Here is a 9,017-nt window from a genome sequence, read left to right as displayed (position 1 = left end):
AGCATCCAAGGCCTATTTGCCATAAAAGCTCAGACATTCTTCCTGTTGTGTGCCCAGAAGGAGAGGAGGAGAGCTGTGGATTCTTCTGCTTTGGTGGAATTTTCAATCAAAAATTAGATGAACTCAGTGACGTTAAAACTCTACTTTCATTCTAACAGTGGAACTACATGTTGTTAATTCTATGGCTCCTAATATCACATAAATGTGGTGAGCAAGAATCAAAATATAATTAGCCTATTACACATGAAAATATACATATCTATCCAAAAGCAGTTTTTCACTTGTTTCGTTCTAAAATTCTGAAATTCCTCTCCTCAAGTCAAAAATGTTTATCTCCTTAATTTTGATTAGTAATTAATGAATGTACACCACTGTCTATTCTCTGATTAAAATATACCATTGTTAATGTTGCATGGTTTCAGAATACTAACTGACACCTTTCTCTTTCAGTGACATCTGGTTTTCTGCAGAATGATCACAAGCACCAGAGACGACAGAGTTTACTTTTAGCAGCCTTAAAGTTATTTAAAATCCCCTGGTTCTGCACACTCAGAACACTCACACACTTCTGCACACATGCGCTCTGTTGTCTCACTATTAAGTTCCCTCAGCAAACCTGCACACCAACATATTTACTCTTTTTCCTTCCCCCTTCCCACCTCTCTCCTTTTTAGACTTTAAATGTAAGCCTGGAAATGAGTAAGAATATAATCCAGATTGCTCCTCTAACAGCAGTGCACAGATTGTTTGGCTAACAGCACATATGTCATCTACCTTTCGCAGTACAAATTAGCATCGGAACATCTTTTCATAAGACTGATACGCAGGCAGGAGATATTCATGGTTATGTTAAGGCTTATCATTAGAGTTTGATTAGTGTATGAGAGAGAAAAGGAGTGAGCTGCTAAAGCAAGCTGATGTAATAAAGTTATACCATTTCTGACTCTGAAAGATGTTAACTACACAGTCCAAAAAACAAATAATAATAATAAAAAAAAGACTATCCATTCCCCATTATCTCTTAACATTGAACAAACTGAAGTTTTAGTTTAGGAATGAAATTGGAGTAAATAAGAACTTTCCAATTTGAGAAAAAAGAGCAGAAATTTCTAGGTTAAAAATACTTTTCAAGGAGATTTTTGTCAAATCTCCTTGTCTTTGTCAAACAAATCTGCCAAAGTTGGATCACATCTTTTTAGGAAACATCAGTTCCTTAAAATGCTGAATGTGCTTTATATGAAGCATACTGAAAATATCAGAAGATTCATAATACAATAATGCAACCAGTATATGAAGAGTTTCCACTAGTTCTGACTGTAGGTTGCTGGAATGATGAAAAGTTCTGATGAGCTCCCAGTGGATTTGGACAGATCAATGGGAAACACTTCAGCTGACTCAGCTATGTCTGCTGCAGCCGTAATTGATGGTACCTAATTCCTTCTGACCTTCAGTGAGAGTACTTGATTTCTGCTTCCACAAATCTCCAGTTGTCTTATGATAACTCATTGTATGGGAGATCTGTTTCTCTGGGTGTTCTGGGAATGATACTCTCTTTTCTCATTTCACATTCTGTGGAAGGCTCCATACAGCTGTAAAACTCTACAGTGGCGCCATGATGCAGGCTGACCAAATAAGAAAGAAAAGGAGAACTCAATAAGAGCACAAATTTAAATGTATTTCCATTAATTTGGCATTGGGGGAAAAAAAAAAAAAAAAAAATCGTCTCTATTCACTTCCCCTCAAAGCCACTGAGAGTAAAGCTATAAAAGAAGATTATAAGAAAGTAGGCCATGTGTCTCTGCTTATCATATTCATGTTGCCACTTCTCATTTTCCAGATACAAGAGACTACAGACTGGATTCACACTGGATGACTGGCACAACACTTTGTGGTGATGTATGCCTTCTCCTTAATCTCAGTGCCCAAATTAAGTCTTCTCCCCACTAGGGGACAAAGTCAGCTGAAGACAGGGAGAGTGAAAAAATTTTCTTACCATAGCCTGACGTTGGGTCAAGTTAAGAAGAAAAAGAAGGGGAGGAGAGGAGAGGAGAGGAGAGGAGAGGAGAGGAGAGGAGAGGAGAGGAGAGGAGAGGAGAGGAGAGGAGAGGAGAGGAGAGGAGAGGAGAGGAGAGGAGAGGAGAGGAGAGGAGAGGAGAGGAGAGGAGAGGAGAGGAGAGGAGAGGAGAGGAGAGGAGAGGAGAGGAGAGGAGAGGAGAGGAGAGGAGAGGAGATCCATCAGAATCTAGAGTCATCCCATAAGAATTTCTCATCTGTACAGCAGAATTTACTGGCTTTGGCAACATGCACATTTCTCTCAGCATATGAGAACTGCCAATAAAAGCTGCTTTTCAGCTTCGCAGGCTTTTCTTCTCTCGCTTTTTTTTTGTACCTGAAACAACTTTGGTTTCTAACTGTGGAGCAATGGGGCTCCAGATCTTTCAAGTCCATGATGAATCTCTGTTATTTTATTAGCTGAATGTGTAAATTAAAAATGTCTTGAGAATATTTTTATCTCATGGCTATCACTCTTATAAAATAATAAGAATTTGCATTATAGCCTTTCAGGGTGAACATCAACAGTTGAGTACAACACAGATGTGAAACACAGCTCCCAGAAGAACCAGCTGAGGACACCAGAAGCCCTCAGCGTTGTAAGTACAGCTGCTCACTTCACAAAAAATGTGGCAATTCTGTAAGTGCAACTGCTCACTTCAGAAAAAATGTGGCAATTCTGTGGGTGGCAAACTCACACATAAGTGGGAGTACTGCAGCCCCAATCTTCTTTTCTTTTTTTTTTTTTCTTTTCTTTTTTTTTTTCCTCCTCAAAAACTGCAAAGCTGATGTTCTCACCTCAATTTCAATTTCAACATTTCACAATGTTTTAAAAATGTCTTTTATAAACCAGGCACTTCACAAATTCCCTTTTGACATCTTTCGCAAAGCCTAATGGTTCCTTCCGAGTAATGATTTTCTGCTCACTGCTTTTTAAACCCCATTTGAAGGAGCAACCCCAGAACATTATATCACTCAACATTAATTCTGCTGCAAATGGTTTGAATTGAAGATCTTATTTGAAAATTTGTGTGTGGCTTTGATTTTCCAGTCCTGGAAGCTCTTGTTTTGGAGGCTATCTGGAAATTACCTGGGGAAATGTCTTAGGAAGGATTACAGAGCAAACTATTAGCTGAGTGCAGATCATATCCCCTGGTTCCATGTTCAAAGAGGAATCTGCGCTCATGTTCTTTTCTCCTCCTGTGCATTAGGAGCTTCCCAGATCAGTTTCTATTACTTATGGCCCACAGCTGTCTCCTGTGATCTGGGCATACTTGCACGAGCTAAATAGAGGCTGGTTTAAGAGGGATAAAGGTTGCTGTAAGAAAGACTGTGACAGGAAGCAGCGATGTTATTTTAGGGTCTGTATTGAAATTTACACTCAAATATTAACCAGCTATCTTTTCCCTATTGTGACTTTGGGTGAGACTGGCAGAAACCTACCAATGGCTACAAGATCAGTGAAAAAGGGAAATATCTAATATTGGATTACAGAAAGGGAGTTTTGTGAGAATGATCCTTGGTGCTTCTTTTTGATCTCTGAGAAAAGATGCTCATTTGTTACCGTAATCCTTTTGCACCACTGACTTATCAGTAACCTCCCTTTGCTGGAACACAACACCAGTGACAAATTAGGCTAACCTGTGTCATCCACTGGTGGTCTTGAAATTTTGTGGCCTCTCTTAAACCACCTATGCACAAGATAATTTTCCAAAACATCCTTAATCTTTCTTAGGACAGGAATTACTCCTGAATAAATTAGGAATTACTTTCAGATGAAGACTTTTGTCCTAAATTACATTTGTGCAACTCGTTATTACATTTTACATGAGGTATCTGAGTGGATCACAGGAAATAGGATAGCAGCTACTGTAGGCACCTATTTCCCACAGAAGTCATCAGGGCAAGTTTATTAGTCCATTGTGGCTGAAAATAATGAATTCTATTCTATATTTGGGGTTACCTGGGGTTTAAATTGGCACTGATCTTAGTCTAATGTTTCCAATTTCCAGAATTGAAACACATTACTATACGAATTTGCCAGCATGCAAAATGTTAATCTTGATAGATTACATTAATCTTTATAAAGAGTGCTTTTTGCTCCACTTACATTTCAGGATCTTAACTCCTCGGCATAAGGATGCTTTAGCTCTTTATACTGAGAACACTGCACATTTATTTTAATTGGATAACTGAGATTTTTGCTTACTGAGCTGTCTGCCTGACATTTGCGAAATGCAGCTTTTTTCCCTGAACATAACCTAGCTGTTCATTTTTATAAGGCCTGTCATCCAAAAGGCAGAATCTCATCTTTAATTAGTTGTCATATTTGTTTAGATGTTATACATCATCCATTGGACTGAACTGTTTGGTTTTTAGTGTCCTTTCATAATGTCCATTAAATGACTATTTTTGCATTCGTTTATGTTTTATTTAACAGTTTTCCTATTTACTGAACTCCTGTTATAAGTCTTTTGCTAAACAATGGAATCATTAAATTGGTCAGGCATGCAGGCTCCCAGTGCAATACATGGGTAAATCAAAGCTAACAGAAGCAGGCTAAACTACTCCATATGCAGTACTGAGAAGCAGACGGGAGTATTCTAAACTATTTTAAACATAACAAGCTTTTCCTCAGCTATTCAGCTATAAACCTCTTGGAAACAGGATCCCACAAGAAGTCAACCTGCCTCATGGGAAACAGAAGGAACACTTCACTGTCACACGACATGGACACTGCATCAGATTCATCCATTGTGTGGATATAGGGTACATATCCACACATTTGAAGACAAAACAGCATGAAATAAAAACCTTTATTTTCCAAGTATGAAAATACAGACTAGCTCATGGATTTTAGCCTTTTTCCTCTTAGAAAATGCCTTCACGGGCTTTTTCTGATGCTAGCCTGTTCATGTGCTCTTCATAGAGTGCTGCAAGACAATTCTTGCTATGCTGAGCACTAGGGAAGTGATAGAGAGTCATAAAAGCTTCCAGAAGACAAATTCTGTTTCAGACAAAAGCCAAACATCTCCATCACTATGTATACGTAAAGTTACGTATTGTAAAGACTCAAGTTCCAGTCTAGAAAGGCTTGGAATAGAGCTCACGTTACAGTGAAAGGAAGCTTATGCCCTTTAGCAAGAAATAAAACATTACAGCAAACTTTTATAATTCTGGTAACAATATTTTTTTTTGATAATACTTTCATAAATTCTTCAAAGACCTCCCAAAATCACTGTCTCCCTTCTCATCTCACCTCCCACTCAAATCTTACCTTCAAACTGAAACAAGGTTGCTCTTTGCTTTTCTTCACTCCCTTCTGCCTACCAAAATGGTATTTCAGTTCTGCTTTAGAGAAGAAATCTTGTGTGCAACCTCTTTTTTTTCCTCATGCATCTGTACTGTAAAATTAAAAAAAAAAAAAAAAAAAAAAAAAAAAAAAGGCAGCAAAAAGAACATGACAAACTGGCAAAAAAAAATCACACAAGGAAGAGCAATGCAACACAACAGCAGTTCGCGCTGAAGACAAGTAGCTCTTCCAAGGAGTAAAAGAAAATTCTAGCTGAAAAACAATGCTTTACTCAAATGCATAGCTAATAAATGGCCTGCATGCACTTAAAGACAATCAAAGAGCAGTGCAGGACACACTTCAGAGTGGTGATTCTGAGACTTCATAAGAATATTAAACCTGATCTTTGCTGCATGGCCTGCAATGAAAGCTGCACTACAATTCCAAATAATTGGGAAAAATACCCTTAACAACTTATTGCTTTTCTTTTGTTTGTTTTTGTTACATTTGATATTCTGCTTATGCTTGAGCCAATTCCTCAATAAATACACATTTTCATTACTTTACCACATGCTGCCTATTTGGCCAAGAAAGGAAGCGCTCCTGCTTTAAATCGTATTGATACTGGGCAACAGGCAGATGAATCCAGTGGCATGAATTATAGGGTGCTTCAGGCACAGTGTGTGCATCCCACTCCTGCTTATCTATTCCCACGCTTCTCACCTTTCTTCTGCTCAACTCTTTCTCAGTATTACTGCCTTTGTCATTTTGTCCAGCCACCAAAGGAAGCACTGTCAATATATCCTTTGTGCATGGCATATATTGGAGCATTTAGTGCTCAAATTTTGTGCAAAGATATGAAGCAAGCATAAGAAAACACCTCCCTACCACTGCTGGCACACATCGAGGTCTATTTCTTCACCTTCTCAGAAGGATCAAAATATGTTTTAGAGTAAAGCTTGCTGTGAACTGCAAAGAACGCAGTATTTAATCCTGTATCTTTAGGTCTTCTCTTTTCCTCCTAATTCACAACATAATGGAAACCCAGGCAGAGGAGTGAAACAATTCTTGTAGCATGCATGATGAAACAGATCGGCTTCATCACAGCTGTTGGACCTGAATGTGAGCACAGACCTACACGGATGTTGTTGTCATTTCTAAGGACTACAAACCTGGAAGGGACAACCAGAAGCCTTGTGGAACAGCAGAAATACCACTGTCCGTTTAAGATGAACAGAGTTTTCTTTCCTTCCTTCCTTTCTTCTCTGCACTTGGATGTGAACAGATGTCTATGAGAAGGGCAGGCAATGGGAGCCCAGCACACCAGCTTCCATTGGCAGAGCAAAGAGTGAAACACACACACACACACACACACACTGTCGGGAATAACCCACTCGGCCAGGGAAACCTGCTGATAAACCTGGGGAAGCTGTTCACTCATATTGAGTTGGTGTGCTTCCCCAGGTTTATCAGCAGGTTTCCCTGGCCGAGTGGGTTATTCCCGACATTTGGCGCCCGAACAGGGACCTGAACCCTGGACCCTCAGGGTCCAGGCCCAGCCCCCTGTGCTCCCACAGCCGCTTCACCTCAGAGGCCAGAGGCAGCCCATGGAATATCTGAGATTCTCACATAAGAAATATCCTGTTAAAATGCGGTCATTTTAAAAGGCAACGACAACAAAAAAACACAATCTTTCTTCACATCCCATGCGCTGTTGCCTGAAAAAAATACACTTAAAACTGAATAAATCTGAGGGGTAACATTCAGCCCAGTTGCCATACTGAGCTTCATCACTCTGCCCTGTGACAAAAGCAGCTACCCAGCATGAGCCAGCTGCAAGGTGACTGCCCCCCAGCCCCAGCATGCACGCACACACGTGAGCACACACACACACGTGAGCATCTCCCTCCTCCCCCCACCCTCACACGTACACACACTCCCACCCAGCTGCTGCACTCCTCAGCTCCCAGCAGGAGCCCTGCCAGGTCACACCTGCTCACCTAACAGCACAGCTGGTGCTGCTCAGGACGGCTCTGCGGTCCGAAGAGGAAAAAAAAGAAAAGCAAAATGATTTTGAACACCAACATATTTTTACCTTTTCAGACTAAGCTTTTATTTTGATATTACAAACCATTTTTCTTTATTCACAAATCACGGTAGTGATATAAACACTAATTTCTAAAGACAGATATACACATTTTCTGGGTTTGTAGGTTTTTGTATTTTTTTTTTTAATCTGTTTAGAAGTCACTATATTTCACAGATGGTAGTAATCATTTTTTTTCATAAGTCATATTATCAGTAGTTATTTATATAAGTGAAAACATTCCCAATATATATTGTAAAAAAATTTCAAACGCTTTTCTTACATAACTATTTCAGACATACATTTTAAAATGGCTACTAGGAATACTGTAGGAGCTTTATAAACAAAATAGTTTCTAATATGGGCTGCACCCTCAACCTTTCAAGATTATTTGAATAGACTAAAACGCCATATAATCATTTGGGGAGTGGGAGTTGTAAAGCCATCTCATGAAAATTAAAATTGCAAATAAATTCTATTATTCTCCACATTAGACACTTTGTGTGTGCAATTCCAAAAGATGTATCATCTACATTTTGAACTGGAAGCCTAACACTTGGTAAACATTTTTCAAGGTGCTTTATCTTCCTGTTTTAATGAAATATACTTTTTTTTTTTTTTTCCTTTAAATAGGAGGCTTGTCTCATATATCTTAGATAATAAATGTGGGGTTTGAACTCTTAATAAATTTTAGTTCATTCCCTCACTCGTATAAATACATGTTACTGCCCCATTTTTCATTGGTTAATACAGTCTCTTTCTCTCTCTGTTTCAATTTTAAAGATAATTTATTTTTCATTCTTAGATATAAATGCTACAGAAACTTTGTTTTCAAATCTTGTGAAACTTTATTGATGGTTATTGTTCAACTGATCATATTGCATGCACATACGATGACAAAGAGAAAGCCTGATCACAAACACTTTTTTTAAAGCAGAGTTGTTATAGCAAGTTGGCAGGTTCACAGCGGTGAGTTGATAATTTACTAAAGTGCTTGCCAGTAGGCACGCACATTACACATGAGGATATAACTATCTGCAGCAAAACTGTTGCAAGACAGTTTTCTGCTTTATTTATTTAAATACAAAAACAAGAAGACCCGTGACAAACACCCCAACTTAGGTTAACTTGTAAACAGGACAACATGGAAAGAGTCCAAACATATGCACAGACAAACTGCAATTTTTCAGCTATGCTCGAAACTGCCACCCTGGCATTTGCTCAGCTGCACGTGCCAGAGACCCAGACAAGCAGCCTTCTCCACGCAGTGCTCGGTCAGAAGAAGGTCCCTCTTTTGTCCCAGTTGAAAAGTTGTCTTGGGCCCAGTATTTAGCAAAGTGGCCTTGGTTGGAAAATTAAACAGGGGCAAGTTGTCATGCCTTGAAAAATTGCAGATTGTTTACACCACACAGTCATGTTTCAAAAAGTACCAAGCTGATGAAAATACCATGATTATCTCTACTCAATGATTGCAATACTTGTAAAATGCTTATATAAATCTGAATATGATTATCATATAATTCCATAAAAATGATACGTCTGTCTCTAACAGTTGGTCTACTAGGCTAAATCTAAAGCATCATAGGC

General features: G+C 38.9%; 1 protein-coding gene across 23 annotated transcripts in view; it reads right to left on the bottom strand.

Annotated features, from left to right (window-relative positions):
- Positions 1 to 7,558: 7,558 nt before the first annotated feature.
- RBFOX1 (RNA binding fox-1 homolog 1) overlaps positions 7,559 to 9,017 on the bottom strand; it is a 743,472-nt gene continuing 742,013 nt past the window's right edge. For all 23 annotated transcript variants that reach the window (XM_052679517.1, XM_052679520.1, XM_052679521.1 and 20 more), the window contains one exon: positions 7,559 to 9,017. This exon is cut by the window's right edge. The gene's annotated coding sequence lies outside the window, so the exon portion shown is untranslated.

This window comes from Tympanuchus pallidicinctus, unplaced genomic scaffold (assembly GCF_026119805.1).
Source record: "Tympanuchus pallidicinctus isolate F22 unplaced genomic scaffold, pur_lepc_1.0 scaffold18, whole genome shotgun sequence".
Lineage (NCBI taxonomy): Eukaryota > Metazoa > Chordata > Aves > Galliformes > Phasianidae > Tympanuchus > Tympanuchus pallidicinctus.
This window is presented reverse-complemented; position numbering and strand designations above follow the sequence as displayed.